We start from the raw sequence: 17,074 nt of genomic DNA, 5'->3' as shown, positions 1-17,074 counted from the left end.
CCTGGGGAGAGTGGAATAATATTTGATTTGCTGTTAAGCAGTGTTGGCTTCACGTACATCCCAGAATGTATCTACCTCTGTTCTTAGTAGGGTAGAGAGGGGAAAGTTCAACTTCTTGAATGAAAATACACAAAAGTAAAATTTTCAGCCTAAACATGTTGAAAGTGTCCTTTAAGGGCAGGGCTAGCTAGAAGGAGCAGTCTGACTGGGGAAGGTCCTCTGTAATGCTCAACCCTGCCCCACACAGCTGCCAATGCTAAAACAAAAGACTGTGGTCACCTGGATATTGGTTTCTGAATGAGTAAAAATGGGTATCACAAATTGCTTGTTTTATTAAAGCGTCAGGTTCTGAGTTCCAAGAACGCACCCAACTTAACAAGCAAATTTAGTCCTGTCTGTGTATTCAGCTCCTGATGGCTGTGACTCTTTCTCTCTGTACTGGAAGGGATTTCTCAAGGGCTCCCTTTTCTCACTCCTAATCCAACTTTCTATGCCAACAATCAGATGATTTTCAGCCTTTGATTTTTAAGAATTTGTTCATTATTCGAAAATATTGAACACTTCATATGGACTTATTTCAGATCACTGGATGTTTGTAGGCTCTGTTCACAGCTAGAGTTGCCAACTGTCTCATCACACAAACCCAAACACCCATGCCCCGCTCCCACTCCACCCCTTCTCTGAGGCCCCGCCTCTGCCCTGCCCTTTCTCCAAGCCCCTGCCCTGCTCACTCCATCCCCCCTTCCTCTGTCGCTTGCTCTCCCCCACTCTCACTCACTTTCACGAGGCAGGGGCAAGGGGTTGGGGTGCGTGAGGGGGTGTGAGCTCTGGGCTGGGGCAGAGGGGTTCGGAGTGTGTGAGGGGGCTCTGGGCTGAGCCTGGGACAGGGGGTTGGGGTGCAGGAGGGGGTGTGGGGTGCAGGCTCTGGGAGAGATTTTGGGTACAGGAGGAGGCTCCAGGCTGGGGTAGGGATGCAGGAGGGGGTGAGGGGCTCCCAGAAGTGTCTGGCATGTTCCTGCAGCCTCTAGGGGGGTAGGGGATTCTGCACGCTGCCCGTGCCTGCAAGCACCGCCACCGCAGTTCCCAGCCAATGTGAGCCGTGGAGTCGGTGCTGGGGGCAGGGGCAGCGTGTGGAGCCGCCTGTGGTCCCCCCCTCCCCCAGGGGCCACAGGGACGTGCCAGCTGCTTTCGGGAGCAGCGCGGACCCCGGGCAGGCAGGGACCCTGTCTTAGCTCTGCTGCTCCGTCACACTTTCAGCACCTGAATTTCCTGGTTTGGCTTCAGTAGCCTCCTGGAGATAGGGCCTGATTCCGGGAGCCTCCTGGCGAAACCGGGAGGGTTGGCAACCCTATTCACAGCACATATTCACTGTCGATCCCTATTACCGCAGTGTAACTTGTCACTTTAATAACATGGCCTTGTCTCTGTTTCCTGATAGGATTGCTAGAACTGTAATAAAGTCTTTGACTCCCTTAGGGAGCAGGTGGGAACATTTTTTGGAGTTAAGTGGAATAGGGTTGGCAGGATCAGAGAATTTTAGGACATTTTAATCCCCGCCCCCATTTTTTTTGGGGGGGGGAGCTTGGGCACTCTAGTCAGGTGTTTCCTAAGATGTAACTGGTAGACATCATGTAATCCTATAGGCTGGGGTCACATTTAAAATGATTTCTTTGTCACCACATTCACACAGAGTAATTGCATGTAACATGTGCACATATGGTCCTAGCTGGCTAGGATGTGCCCAGCTCTTGTATGGTCCATTTAATTTAATCTGCGCCTGGGCTCTGGCCAGGGGCTTTGCATAGTCCTAGCTGTTAAGGGTTTTCATCAAATTATTCTCTGTCACACTTATGCATGCCCATACACTTGAGTGGTTTGCACAGTTGTAATTGATCAACATTGTATGGAAACTTGGAAGAAATGTTTACATATTGATACGCAATAACAATAGAATCTAGCTCCTTTCCTCTTTGTTGTGTTGGCTAAACTGCAGTGAGAAGCAATGGCGATTAATATTATCCCTTCCGATCAGGAGATCTGATGCTGTATCCGTACCAGGAGCACACCTGTAAAGGGAGAAGCTGCCATTCTCAAAGCGTCACTTTTCAAAGTAGAACGTCTCTCTCATTTCTGGCCCTTTGTTTCTGTGGTCACCCTGCTATGGCTGTTTGAAACAGGTGTCATTTATTGGGCCAGCATTTGTTTTTCTCAGCACTTTTATCTGAATAAAAAGTCACTTGCAGGGTTGTTTGCAAGAGGCCAATTTAAACAGGTTGGAACACGGCCAATTAGATTTACTGAGATGTTTGAATAATTTCCCCCCACTGTCCACTGAGCTCTCAAGGTGAAACTGCCACTCAAGGCCTGTCTGTACCACTCGGAGAACCGGCTGCAACATCCTCCACAGCCCTTCACAAGGAGTTAGATCTTTCTCATTGCTTAGTTATCAGTAGCTGCTGCCTTTCATCAGAGGCCAACTTTGCTGTCTCCACAGCTTGCAGATCCAGAGCTTTGGCCCCCACGGCAAATCCCTGAAGTGTGCAGCAGTGCACTGTGCTGTCGATAAATGACCAGCCCAGCTCATCCATTCCCCATTGTTTAAAAAGGTCTCCCATTCAGTCTAAAACACCGACAAGATCCCGCCCAATACAAATCCTTAGACCATAAGTCATAAACCCCTGAAACTGAGGTGTCGTAGGGCATGGCTGCCTTCTAACACTCCCTGCCTCAGTTTCCCTCCCCTGAGGTGGGTCTCCTTGGCTCAACACACACACCAGTCAGTTCTAGAGATACGTATTAATCCCCTGGCTAAGTCCCAAAACAAGAAGTCCAAATTAAAAAGCCCAACAGCCAAAAAAGGTTCTTCTGCTGTTTGGGGCTTCTCTTCAACCTATTCTCTGGGCCCTATTCCCAGCCCCTTTCTGGGCTCCCTTTGAGAGTATATTTCTCCATTCAGGGGTAGAGTGCTAGCCCTAGACTGGTTTCCCTGAAGTACCAGTTCCCCTGTAGACCCAAACTCGGACCTTCCACAGAATCCTGCCCACGCCCTCAGCCCTCTTATAAGGCCCAGGTGTCCAATCACTTGCCTCCTTAGGCAACTTGCCTCCTTAGGCTGGGAAGCAGCTGATTAATTTTGGCACAGGTGTGGTAGGACCCATTTCCCCTCAAAAGAGCCAGGTACCCTGTGACATTAGGCTTAGTCATAGAATCACTAACATATTATCAGCTACTATACGTTGTTTGAATAGCTGGTGTTACAACTAGCAAAGCTTGTCTGTAAGCATCTTGTTACTCAGAGAGGGAAAGTGAACCCAGCTATCATAGGAGATTAATAAAGTGAGCTGTAATTCATTGTTTTTGTATATTCAGATGTTCAGCCATGTGGCATATATATTGACCCATTATTTTGCATCACTGATTTTACTTGGGTGCTGAAGAAGCTAAATTGTTTTGTTGTGATATTAGCCATTAACCCACTGCAAACAGGGATGAAGCGAGTGGTAATTGTGCATCCCGTGATATTGTGAGAGTGGGGAGCTCAGTTTCTTAACCTGAAGTTTTATAGTCCACAGGACACCCAACTTTTGTTGTAAAAAGAAATCTAGCAAATTACCTGAATTATCTTGTTGATTAAATAAGTGGGCTAGCCCACATTAGTGATGAATTCCCAAAAGTTGTCTGTCGGTGGAGGCAAAAATAGTCTTACAGGAACTTACTTTTTCAAAGTTGTCAACTTTGTTAAGTACAGTTGGTTGGGGCAATGCTGTTAAACGTATTGTGACAGACCCAGACCAGTGGGGTACAGGAGTCTGGTAGAGGGCAAATATACTTGTCACTGGATGAGTAGTTTTCTGTTCCCTGAGTGACCAGAGCAGGGGCTGCACTAGAGTAATCAGGAACCTGCTAGAACCAGTTAAGGCAGACAGGCTAATTAGGACACCTGGAGCCAATTAAGAAGAAGCTGCTAGAATCAATTAAGGCAGGCTAATCAGCTGGGTTTTAAAAAGGAGCTCACTTCAGTTTGTGATGTGAGTGTGAGGAGCTGGGAGCAAGAGTTGTAAGAAGCTGAGAGTGAGAGGGTCTGCTAGTGGAGGACTGAGGAGCACAAGCATTATCAGACACCAGGAGGAAGGTCCTGCGGTGAGAATAAGGAAGGTGTTTGGAGGAGGCCATGGGGAAGTAGCCCAGGGAGTTGTAGCTGTCATGCAGCTGTTACAGGAGGCACTATAGACAGCTGCAGTCCACAGGGCCCTGGGCTGGAACCCGGAGTAGAGGGTGGGCCTGGGTTCCCCCAAAACCTCCCAATTGACCTGGACTGTGGGTTCTTCCAGAGGGGAAGGTCTCTGGGCTGTTCCCCAACCCACATGGTGAATCTCTGAGGAAAGAAAATCCACCGATAAGCGCAGGACCCACCAAGATAGAGGAGGAACTTTGTCACAGTATGTTGATCAGAAAGGCAAAACAGCTATATGAGTTAAATTATCAGATTTCTACAAACATTTCTCTTCATCGTCTTTTCATCCTCACTTTGTGACACACGCAGAGAAGAAAATGGGGGTTACAAAGGTCAGCAATTACACATTCTGTTTTAAGTATTTGTATTTCACAATTAAAATACAGAGATAAACCTTGCTAATTATTTTACTAAGTGGAAGCACCAAAATGTGCCGTCAGTCTGCTCCTTCACTTTCACCCAAGAAAGGAGAAGGCTTTTCACAGAGATCTTTTATTTTAATATATAATTTTTGCCTTTCTTGTGAAGCTTTCACAAGAAGCTAACATTTGCAATTTATAGCAAATATCAATGAATGGAAAATTTATGTGGCGTTGTACAGATTAGGCCCAGCAAAAATAGTAATGACATAAATCATGACATTGTATGGCATTCAAACCATGAATATACAGTATCATAGAAACTAGAGATGAAAAAGATTCATTAGCTTATCTAGCTACGTGGCTGATTCCCTACAGAGTAATTTCTAAGGCTTGTGTAGTCATTTACTACTTTGCAGTTTGCCTTTGATATGGGCGAACTGGGTGAAAGCCCGGGGTGCCGTTAGAAGCGGGGTGCCTCTGGATCAGGAATGCCCCTCCCCCTGCTGCTCTGTTGCCATCTGGAGCCCCGCTGCTCCTGCCCCCTGCCTTGGAGCCCCATTGGTCAGCTGTTCCCAGGAGCCTCCTGTTTGCTGTGCAGGGTAGGGGGAAGAAGTAGGGGGGTTAAGTCAGGATGTCCCCCTCCCCCCGCCCATGTCCCCCATCTCCGCAGAGCGGGGGAGGAGTGGGGACGGGTCAGAAGTGAGCTGCTGGTGGCTGCTGCCTTCAGACTGAGGGCTGCTCTGCGTAAAGGGGCAGCGCTCTGTCCCCCATACACTCCCCCAGCACACACACCCAGTCTCTGCCTCTCTAACACACACAGTCTCTCTCACACAGGCACACACACACTGTCTCTCTCTCTCTCGCACATGCACAGTCTCTCTCTCTCTCGCACATGCACACACATGCACACACTGTCTCTCTCTCTCGCACATGCACACACTCTCTCGCACATGCACAGTCTCTCTCTCTCTCACATGCACACACTGTCTCTCTCTCACACATGCACACACTCACGCACACTGTCTCTCTCACATGCGTACAGGCACACACAGTGTCTCTCTCGCACATGCACACACGTGCACATAGAGTCTCTCTCACGCACACACTGTCTCTCTCACATGCGTACACGCACACACTGTCTCTCTCTCTCACACACTCACACACACACACATTGTTTCTTTCACACACAACCCCCAACAGATACTTGTATTGTTGTTGTTGTTACTTCTTGGTACTTCCTGCAATGCACATATATGCTCTGTAATTTTATTATTTCAAAGTGCTGTTATTTTAGTTTTTGACTGATCTATGCATTTCATCATTTTATTTCTCTCTTATGCTTAAATTGAATTCTTTGAGTAGTGAGTTCTAAAATACCTAATCTGTCCTGGCTGGAGTAATTATCATTATTACTTTTATTATCATATTGTGCTTTGTCATTCATTATTTAAAGTGTTACATTATAGAAGAATTCTATTATTTGATTGTAACCTTAGCTTAGCAGTGCCAGCTGAAAAAACATTAGCTAAAAACATAATTTTAGACACTGGGCAGATGAAGGTGTCTTATTTCCAAATTGTATTTTTAGTTATATCTGTAAAATAACTTAAAATTTGCATAAAAATAGATGCAGTTCCAACTATGATACCAATAGCAATGATGGGGTCAAATATTAGTGAGTCACGTACATGATTTTGATCAGTAAACATAAATGCCAAAATAATTAGAAAAATAAATTCCCTTTCTTAATAAAAGAGAAAAGAACCATAATCACCCATGTTAAAATTAAGTGTGTTTTTTGTGGAGTCAAAAACAATTGACTAAAATAGAGTAGATAATGGCAGTAACACAGAGTGTGTCTGTTGGAAAAAGTAAACAGATTTTAAGCTGTCAAGGCTCCTTCCCCACTCTGAACTTTAGGGTACAGATGTGGGGGCCTGCATGAAAACTTCTAAGCTTAACTACCAGCTTAGATCTGGTCCACTGCCACCACTCCCAATGGGCTAACTCCCTTCCCTGGGTAGCCTTGAGAGACTCTTCCACCAACTCCCTGGTGAACATTAATCCAAACCCCCTTGGATCTTAAAACAAGGAGGAATTAATCATTCCCCCCCTTTCCTTTCCCCCCACCAATTCCTGGTGAGTCCAGATCAATCCCCTTGGATTTTAGAACAAGGAAAAATCAATCAGGTTCTTAAAAAGACGGCTTTTAATTAAAGAAAAAGGTAAAAATCATCTCTGTAAACTCAGGATGGAAAATAACTTTACAGGGTAATCAAACTTAAAGAGCCCAGAGGAACCCCCTCTAGCCTTAGGTTCAAAGTTACAGCAATCAGAGGTAAACACTCTAGCAAAAGGTACATTTACAAGTTGAGAAAACAAAGATAAAACTAACACGCCTTGCCTGGCTGTACTTACATGTTTGAAATATGAGAGACTTGTTCAGAAAGATTTGGAGAGCCTGGATTGATGTCTGGTCCCTCTTAGTCCCAAGAGCGAACTCCCCCCAAAACAAAGAGCACAAACAAAAGCCTTCCCCCCACCAAGATTTGAAAGTATCTTGTCCCCTTATTGGTCCTTTGGGTCAGGTGTTAGCCAAGTTACCTGAGCTTCTTAACCCTTTACAGGGAAAAGGATTTTGGTGTCTCTGGCCAGGAGGGATTTTATAGTATTGTACACAGGAGGGCTGTCACCCTTCCCTTTATAGATATGACAAGCAGATTTTATTTATTTTTATTTGCACACTATCTTCAGTAGAGAGAAAGTATCAAATGTGTGTTTCTGATAGCTGTGTTAAAGCTCCAGAACTGATACCTCACGTCTTGGGATTGGGAATATCTTGCCGTATTATCTCCTGATTGTTCTAAATTTACATATAAACTTTAAACATGGTTTTAACTGGAGTTTGTATATATTTTTCTTTCTTTATATAACGATTAGATACAGTGCTCCTGCAGGCTAATTCCTAAGTTATTATCTGCAAAAAAAAAAAAAAAAAACCCTAGCGTTTTCAGGAGCTTAAGTAGTCCTTGGAATCACAGTTAAAGTTTCTTCCCATCCCCCAAAATCTGAAATGGTGCCCCGGTGAGCCAGAAGTGGCCACGGTGCAGCCCCCGTGTGACAGCGCAAAGCCCACCTTGAGCCACGTGCCAAGCACCAGGCACCACAAGCCACAACAGCAGCGCAGAAGTCAGGGTGGCAATACACCATGTACCATGTCACTCTGACTTCTGTGCTGCTGTTGGCAGTGGCGTTGCCTTCAGAGCTGGGTGCCCAGTCAGCACCCGCCGGTATCAGGCTGCCTTGCCAGGGCTTAATTTGTGCAAGGGCTGAGCTCTGACATCTTTCAATGCAAATTAAACACTGGGGGAGGCAGCGGGGCCCAGAGGTGATGGGGGGGGGGGAAGCCCAGGGAGCCCGTGGGGGCCAGGGGTTATGGGAGGGGGGCAAAATACAAGTTTGCCCAGGGTGTCATTTTCCCTAAGGCCAGCCCTGTTATTTTGTATAGATTAATGTTAATGAGCTAAACAATGGGACTTTTCCTCCAGTGCCCTTGGGTCGCCTTTTCGTGGCTTAATTGTTCTCGCTATTAGGAATGTTTAAATTTCTTGTGGCTCACTTCATCCAATTGATCCTACTTCCACCCTTTGTACCGCTCTCAGCTATCCTCCTGCCTGATCCATTTACACAAAAGAAATGCCCATTACTTGTCAACGCCATCCAGGGAGACAAGTCGCAAGGTCTAAACCAGTTCTGCGCTACTGCCTGTTGAGCCAGTCAGTCATTTTGGGAGCCAAAATCTCATTTGTCTCCTAGACATCTGAGGGTACATCTACATGGCAAAAAATAAAAAAAGGTGTAGTTGTAGCATGGGTAGACCAAGCCCATGCAACAACAGTAATGTAGACAGGGTGACACAGGCTTCCTCGTGGGCTAGCTGCCCCAAGAAGATCTTGGATACATACTCTGGTGACCAGCCTACGCTGAATCCATCCTGCCATGCCTACTCGGTTCTTCTTGAAGTGCTTGCTCATGTCAATTTCAAGTAGTCAATTTTCACAGTGGAGAGAGGTAAATAGCATGGTCTTCAAAGGGTCAGTCCTGGGACCAGTACTGTTCAACATATTCATGAATGATCTGGAAAAGGGGGTAAACAGTGAGGTGGCAAAATTTGCAGACGATACAAAATTACTCAAGATAGTTAAGTCCAAAGCAGACTGATAAGAGCTACAAAAGGATCTCTCAAAACTGGGTGACTGGGCAACAAAATGGCAGATGAAATTCAATGTTGATAAATGCAGAGTAATGCACATTGGAAAACATAATCCCAACTATACATACAAAATGATGGGGTCCAAGCTAAGTGTTACCACTCAAGAAGGAGATCTTGGAGTCATCATAGATAGTTCTCTGAAGATATCTGCTCAATGTAGTAGCAGTCAAAAAAGGTAACAATGTTAGGAATCATTAGGAAAGGGGTAGTTAATAAGATAGAAAATATCATAACGCACTATATAAATCCATGGTATGCCCACACCTGGAATTCTTCATGCAGGTCTCATCGCCTCATCTCAAATAGTTGTTTACTATTGTTGAATCTATAGTAAAGAATAGAATTATCAGACACATAGATGAACATGATATGTTGGGGAAGAGTCAACAGAGATTTTGGAAAGGGAAATCATGTCTCATCAAACTACCGTATTATAATTCTTTGAGGATGTCAAAAAATGTACTATAATTGGAAAAAGTACAGAGAAGGGCAACAAAAATGATTAAGGATATAGAACAGCTTCCATATGAGGAGAGATTAAAAGACTGTGACTGTTCATTTTAGAAAAGAGACAGCTAAAGAGGAATATGTTAGAGGTCTATAAAATCATAAATCATGTGGAGAAAGTGAATAAGGAATTGTTAATTACCTCTTTACATAACGCAAGAACCAGGGGTCACCCAATGAAATTAAGAGGCAGGAGGTTTAAAACCAAAAAAAAGAAGTACTTCTTCACACAATGGATCTGTGGGACTTATTGCCAGGGGATGTTTTGAAGGCTAAAAGTATAAGTCAGTTCAAGAAAGAATTAGATAAGTTCGTGAAGGATAGTTCCATTGGTGGCTATCAGCGACAGAGGTCAGGGATGGAACCCCATGCCTGATGTTCCTAAACCTCTGACTGCCAGAAACTGGGAGTGTACGACAGGGGATGGATCACTTGACAAATTGCCCTGTTTTGTTCATTCCCTCTGAAGTATCTGGCATGGGCCACTGTGGGAAGTCAGGATACTTGGCTAAATGGACCACTGGTCTGACCCAGTATGCTGTTTTTATGTTATGTTCTTAGCATGCTTCCTTTACTGAGCAGTGAGCACCTTCTACCCTGTCCACTGACTGAGGCAAAAATTCATTGACCATGTAATTATTGATTGCATTATAAGGCATATGCACAAGACAGTAAAATAAAATCAGCCTGGGTAATCTGATTGATGGGATTCCTAACATTGAGAAGTTGACTTTGCAATCTTAATGCAGAAGGTTTTTTGTTTCGTTTTTATAATTATTGATTTAGGAAACATAACCAAATTGTTACCATACAAATGCCAAAAATGCAAAATCACAAATACAAAAAGGGATTTATAACTTTTTGTTCAAGGGAGACATTAGGTACTGACATTTGTCTATTGGACAGGACATTAAGCATTGAGGCCTTATAGGCATCAGGCACGTGTTTGGGATTGTTATTTTATTCAAGAAACCATGAGTAAGACCTCTTTAATTTGGAGGTCTTTTCATTCTATAATTGCTTCTTGGGTTCAGTCACACTCCTTTGTGGCCGAGTATGTGTCCTACACTCTCTCTTTCACACACACGTTTCCCCCTCACTCCTGCCCCCATGTTCTCCTGCTCTCATATGCCTCTTGAGTTTCCCTCTCCTGCCCTCTCAATAGATTGGGGCAATGAGTAGTTTTTGAGGGTTTTTTAGGACTTGTCATGTTTTGCTGTTGTTCTTCATAACTGAAAGTTTGCCTGTCAGTGGAGGCTGGTGAATAATGTTCCATTACAGAGAATTCCACAAAGAACTGCCCTCTTTCAAAATGGTTGTCATTTTCTTTTTGTTCTCATAAGAGAGAGACTACAGTGGCTATCAGTTTAGCTGCCTTTTTTCAGAATGGCTATTGCCTCCCGTTGGGAACAACGAGAATGAAGCCAAGTGGCTCGAAGAGAAGATGTTAGTCCCTTAGGGTCCTTCTTAACTTTGTAATTTACTTCTTCCCTTCTTAACTTTAAACACATACTTCGGTGCTTTGCTCAGTCAGGGCCATGGTCAAGGCACTAGATAATGTAATAAATGTGTTGCAAAATCCAGCGTTCACTGCAGAATTGTGCTGTAGAATCAAAGCTTTCAGTTTAAAAAAAAAAAAGATTTCCAGCCCAGTGAAGTAAATGGTCCAAACATGAACCTACTGAAATGAACCAATACAAGTTCTTTCCTCTTGAGTTTAAACATAGCCTGAAAAAATGGGTGATTCTCAAAAGATTAATGAATATTTAAGCAGCTCATTTTCAGACTAGTCAAGCCCCCTTTGTGTTCACCTCCTCAAAGTATGCATGCATAGAAACGTCTCGTTAGGAATGTTCATGGAAATAGTAAGATGCAAGCAAATATACAAAACTATTTGTGCAAATCGGATTTTGAATTCATAACACTAAGGGAGATTTTGAATGAGTTACACTTGAAGAATGAATCAACAAATGATTTCAAATAACAAATACTTTCAAGAAAACCAGAAGTTTCTCATGGACCATTCATGCTCAGAAAGGAAATTTGTCAAAAAATTATTTGTCCAGTTTTACTAAATTGAAGCTATATTTTTACTTCAAGCCCTTTCAATTTGCCTTATAGATGAGAGTCAAGAATATTCTATCAGCATTACAGAAACTTTTGCTGGGCCAAGGGGCACCGAAACTCTTGCGCACACAAAAAACCAACCCCCAAACCATAGTATTTTTACTTTACTTTGAAGGTGTGTCTTTGATGAGGATTTCCTTTGCCAGATTGTTTTGGAAGGTATCTTAATGCTCTCTTTCTATAAATATAACACTTTAAAATGTCTGTAGGTACCTCAGGCCTCCACTTAAAAAAAAGAACAAAGTTGTTTAATGTGGCTTTTCAAGGTTCATTAACTTTATCTACTAAAGTTCTGATTGGCTGTTGCAGTTTTTATTCTAGTGTTTGTTATTGAGATATCCCTGGAGCATTTTAGTGTTGGGTTGAGTATCATCAGAAAAGAGAGAACAACTTAGCTGTAATTGCTGTTCTTGTCAGATATGCATCATAACCGCTCCCCCTTCACACACCTTTCTCCTCACAGAGCTGAGGGGGCTGTAACTTAAAATCTTTTAATGATACTCCTCTTTATACCTATCGGAGGGATTTTACCTCCCCTGGTGAAAGCACCTGGTGTGACTGCATTGTATGGCAAGGTCTGGCAGAAGACACCTCCTGTTGGAACATCTTGGGCTAGATTGTGACAAACAGGCACAGCATGGATTAGGGGGTGGTTGAAAGGAGTTTGGGGAGGGTTCCTCAAGGCTCCTGGTACATAGTGTGGCTGTACAGACTACTCCAAACCAATTCCCAGGATGGTGCAGTCTGCTCCTCTCAGTGCTCATGGCCTGGTCTACTGTAAGGGCTTGTGCAGAAAGGGGCAGGGCCATGGCCCTCAGTCTCCTCCTGTTTCCTTTTTGGCAGTGTGCTTGCCTGGGTCACATGATCAGAGCAGTTCCTCCCAGGCAAAAGCTGTGAATGATTCAGCCCTTGGAATGTGGAAGATATAGAGAGGTGATCTGTTGTGATGTTTATCTTCAGAGAACAGTGACAAATGAGCCATATACTTTTGAAGCATGCTAAGATACATAGATTCCAAGGCCAGAAGGGATCATTATGATCATCTAGTCTGACCTCGGGGATAGCATAGGCCAGAGACCTGCCCCACAATAATTCTCCGAGCAGATCTTGTAGAAAAACAGCCAGTCTGGATTTAAATATTTTCAGTGATGGAGAATCCACCTCAACCACTGGTCAATTTTTCCAGTTGTTTATTACTCTCACTATTAAAAATCTGCACCTTATTTCCAGTCCAGCTTCTACTTCCAGCCACTGGGTCATGTTCTGCCTTTCCCTGCTAGTCTGAAGAGTCCATTATCAAATATTTGTTCGCCTCCTAGGTACTCAGAGACGGTAATCAAGTCATCCCTTAACTTTCCCTTTGTTAAGCTAAATGGATCGAGCTCCTTGAGTCTATCAGTATAAGGCAGATGTTCTAACCCTTTAATCATTCTTGTGGCACTTCTCTGAAGCCTCTCCAACTTATGAACTTTCTTCTTGAACTGAGGACACCAGAACTAGACACACTATTCTGGCAGTGGTTGCTCCAGTGCTAAATATTGAAGTAAATATCCTCTCTACTCCTGCTCAAGATTCCTCTGTTTATGTATCCCAGGATGGCTTTTTCAGAGTCACTGTTTCCCAGGATCGAGTCCCCCATCCTGTAAGCTTGGCCGACATTCTTTGTTCCTAGATGTATACATTTTACATTTACATGTATTAAAACATGTATTATTTGCTTGCACCCTGTTTACCAAGCAATCCAGATCATTCTGTATCAGTGACCTGTCCTCTTCATTATTTGCCATTCCCCCAGTTTGTGTCATCTGCAAACGTTATCAGTGGCGATTTTGTTTTCTTCCAGGTCATAGATAAAAATGTTAAACTGAGTAGGGCCAAGAACTGATCCCCGTGGGACCCCACTAGAAACCCATCTTCTTGATGATTTCCTGTTTACAATTACATTTTGAGACATATCAGCCAGCTTTTAAATTTTAATCCATTTAGAGTGTGCAATTAAACGTGTGTGTGTTTGAGAGAGAGAAGTAGGCTATCTAGATGGGAGAGATGACTGATTTTAACATAGCACTGTAGATTGGCTGCTGAAAACATCTGAAGGAATCTCTCTCTCACACACACACACACACACCCCTACACCTGCCTTTTAATTGGATAGAAATTCTTTAGACTAAGGGCTTTTCAGAGGGATAAGGGAAAAAAGAAGTAAAAGGACTTTTTCTAATCCAGCATCTACTCTGCACACATCCCACAATGGCTGGATGCACTGTATATGCCACACTGCAGACAATGTGTTACATAGGACAGCAGTGCAAAGAACTGTACTTCCTCTTCACAATTCTATAGAAACACCCCAAAAGTTGTGCAATTTAGGAAATTGCCAGCTCTCTGACTAGTATAAACACTTTTTCCCTCATTGCCAAACCACTGAGGCCCCAGTTACTACAGTAAACATGGATTCATTTTCTTTTGTTTGAAAATAGCTCATGAGAATAGGGTGACCAGGTTTGAAGTTTTCGACTGGAACACCCGATTGAAAAGGGACCCTGGTGGCTCCGGTCAGCACCGCAGACCAGGCCGTTAAAAGTCCGGTTGGTGGTTGTGCAGAGCTAAGGGAGGCTAGTCCCTACCTGTCCTTGCTGGCACCGTGCTGCATCCTGGAAGCAGCCAGCAGGTCCGGCTCCTAGACGGGGCGGGGGGGGGGGTGGCACGGGGCTCTGCGTGCTGCCCGAGCACCAGCTCTACACTCCCATGAGCCAATGGGAGCTGGGGGGAGAGGCAGTACCTGCAGGTGAGAGCGGCGCGTGGTGCCTCCTGCCCGCCCCCCCGCCTAGGACCCAGACCTGCTGGCTGCTTCTGGGCATGCACAGCACGGTGCCAGGACAGGCAGGCAGCCTGCGTTAGCTTTCCCACTGTGCCGCTGCCCCAGGTAAGCCCACGCCCCAACCCTGAGCCCCTGTCCCAGCCCTGAGCCCCCCCACCCGGAGCACGCAAACCCGGAGCACGCTCCTCCACCTCCAAACCCCTCATCCCTGGCCCCACCCCAGAGTCCTTATCCCCTCCTGCACCCCAACACCCTGCCTCAACCCGCAGTCCCCTCCTGCACTCCAAATTCCTTGGCCCCACCCCCCAGTCTGGATCCCCCTCCTGCACCTCAAACCTCTCATCCCCAGCCCCATCCCAGAGCCATCACCCCCAGCCCAGAGCCCTCACACACCCCCAACTCCCAGCTGGAACTCTTACCCCCTACCACACCCAACTCCCTGCCCCAGTCCAGATCCCCCTCCCGCACCCTGAACCACTCATTTCTGGCCCCACCCCAGAGCCCAAACCCCAGTTAGAGCCCTCACCCCCTCCCGCACCCCAACCCCCTGCCCAAGCTCAGTGAAAGTGAGTGTGGGTAGGGGAGAGCAAGCCACCGAGGGAGGGAGAATGTAGTGAGCGGGGTTTGGGGCCTCGGGGAAGGGGTGGGGCAGCAGTGGAGCCTTGGAGCAGCAGCGGAGCTAGGGTGTTCGGTTTTGTGTGACTAGAAAGTTGGCAACCCTACATCAGGGGTATATCTGCTGGCACTGTCATTGCTCTGATGTTGATGGTGAAGTGTTACCCCTGCTGCCTAGGTTACTGCTAGCAGTTGTGGGCGATACCTGGTTCCCAATCCACGTTCATAATGACAATTCATAGTCATTCATCATGACAGTGAATAGTTGTTGGGCCAGGGAGAAAGAGAGAATGATTCTGTAACCAAGTGGTTAAGGCCATCTCCCAGGATGTGGGAGACTCACATGCAAGTCCCTGCTCCAATGACTATTCAACAAGCTATCTACAGTAAAATAGCTTCAACAGGAGAGATTGAGAAAGCTCAATATCAGAATATTCCATAGCCCATTGATTATGGCACTTTCTTGCAATATGGCAGAACCAAGTTCCCATCCCTTCTCCATATCAGGGGAGGAATTGAACCTCAGTGTGCTACATTCCAGGGGAGCCCCTAATAACCGGGCTCGAGGTTACAAGGAAGCCACTATCTCTCACCAGCATTTTGTGAATCTAGCTCTCCACTGCTTGGGTCAAAATGTGTGAAATCAAAACAAACAAATTCAGATCAGTTCAAAATAGCAAGGAAGAAAGAATGTAGCCTATAGTTACAGGATGAGGGACTCTGTCCTGGGAAGCAGCGACTCTGAAAAAGGTTTGGAGGTTGTGGTGGATAACACGCTGAACATGAGCTCCCAGTGTGGCGCTGTGGCCAAAAGAGCTGATGTGATCCTGGAATGCATAAACAGGGGAATTGCGAGTAGAAGTAGACAGGATATTTTACCTCTGTATTTGGCCCTGGTGCGACCGTTGCTGGAGTGGGATCAGAAAAGAGCCATGAGAATGATTAAAGGATTGGAAAAGATGCCTTATAGTGATGGACTCAAGCAGCTCAATTTATTTAGTTTAACGAAGAGAAGGTTAAGGGGTGACTTGACCGTTTGTAAGTACCTATGGGGAATAGGTATTTGATGATGGGCTCGTTAATCTAGCAGGAGTTTTCTCTCGTCCTCTACCCGATTGCACAGTTTGGGGTGGCATAAACTGAGTGCTTACAGTGCTGTTATCTACATAAATATACTCACATTTTCTTCTCAAGCACATTGTTAATTTCAGGGCTGAAGGTAGCTGATGTTAGGTGAATTAGTTTCTCATTTACAACACTTTGAAGATATGAGCCTAGGTTCAGCACCTGAGTTCCACTGGGTCGTGCAGCTGGCGCTAAGGCTGCATGTGAAGGAAAGTCCATCAGAAGGTGGAACACAGTGATGCACGCAGCCCAAGACATCTGCTCCAATGAAGAGCTCAGAACTGGCCAGCGAGGCCCTGACTTGGGAAGGGGTAAAGCCAGAAGATATGCTAATTCAGCCTAACCAGTGTGCCACTCTTGCCCATTGTGGCATGTTGTGTCCTGTATAATTGCTGCTAACTATTATTCTTGTCCTTATATGTCCTTATATGTCTTGACTTTAGCAAAGCTTTTCATATGGTCTCCCACAGTATTCTTGCCAGCAAGTTAAAAAAGTACAGATTGGATGAATGGTCTATAAGGTGGATAGATTGTCTGACTCAACGGGTAGTGAGCAATGGCTCAATGTCTAGTTGACCGCAGGTATCAAGCGGAGTACCCCAGGGGTCGGTGCTGAGGCTGGTTTTGTTTAACATCTTTAATAATGATCTGGATGATGGGATGGATTGTACCCTCAGCAAGTTAGCAGATGACACTAAACTGGTGGGAGACATAGATACGCTGGAGAGTAGGGATAGGGTCCAGAGTGACCTAGACAAATTGGAGGATTGGGCCAAAAGACATCTGATGAGGTTCAACAAGGACAAATGCAGAGTCCTGCACTTAGGACGGAAGAATCCCATGCACTGCTACAGGCTGGGGACTGACTGGCTAAGCAGCAGTTCTGCGGAAAAGGATCTGGGGATTACAGTGGATGAGAAGATGGATATGAATTAGCAGTGTGCTCTTGTTGCCAAGAAGGCTAACGGCATATTGGGCTGTATTAGTAGGAGCATTGCCAGCAGATTGAG

The 17,074-nt window shown here is 45.2% G+C and overlaps 1 protein-coding gene across 6 annotated transcripts in view; it reads left to right on the top strand.

The window, feature by feature from the left end:
• PKNOX2 (PBX/knotted 1 homeobox 2) overlaps positions 1 to 17,074 on the top strand; it is a 624,957-nt gene that overhangs the window by 295,540 nt on the left and 312,343 nt on the right. The window contains exon 1 of one of the 6 annotated variants that reach the window (XM_054005409.1): positions 14,368 to 14,429. The exons of the other annotated variants lie outside the window; for them this stretch is intronic. The gene's annotated coding sequence lies outside the window, so the exon portion shown is untranslated. Of the gene's footprint in view, positions 1 to 14,367; positions 14,430 to 17,074 lie in introns of those variants that run through there. 6 annotated transcript variants of the gene reach the window in all.

Source organism: Malaclemys terrapin, chromosome 15 (assembly GCF_027887155.1).
Source record: "Malaclemys terrapin pileata isolate rMalTer1 chromosome 15, rMalTer1.hap1, whole genome shotgun sequence".
NCBI lineage: Eukaryota > Metazoa > Chordata > Testudines > Emydidae > Malaclemys > Malaclemys terrapin.
Note: the sequence above shows the minus strand (reverse complement) of the source record. Positions and strands in the feature narration are given on the sequence as shown.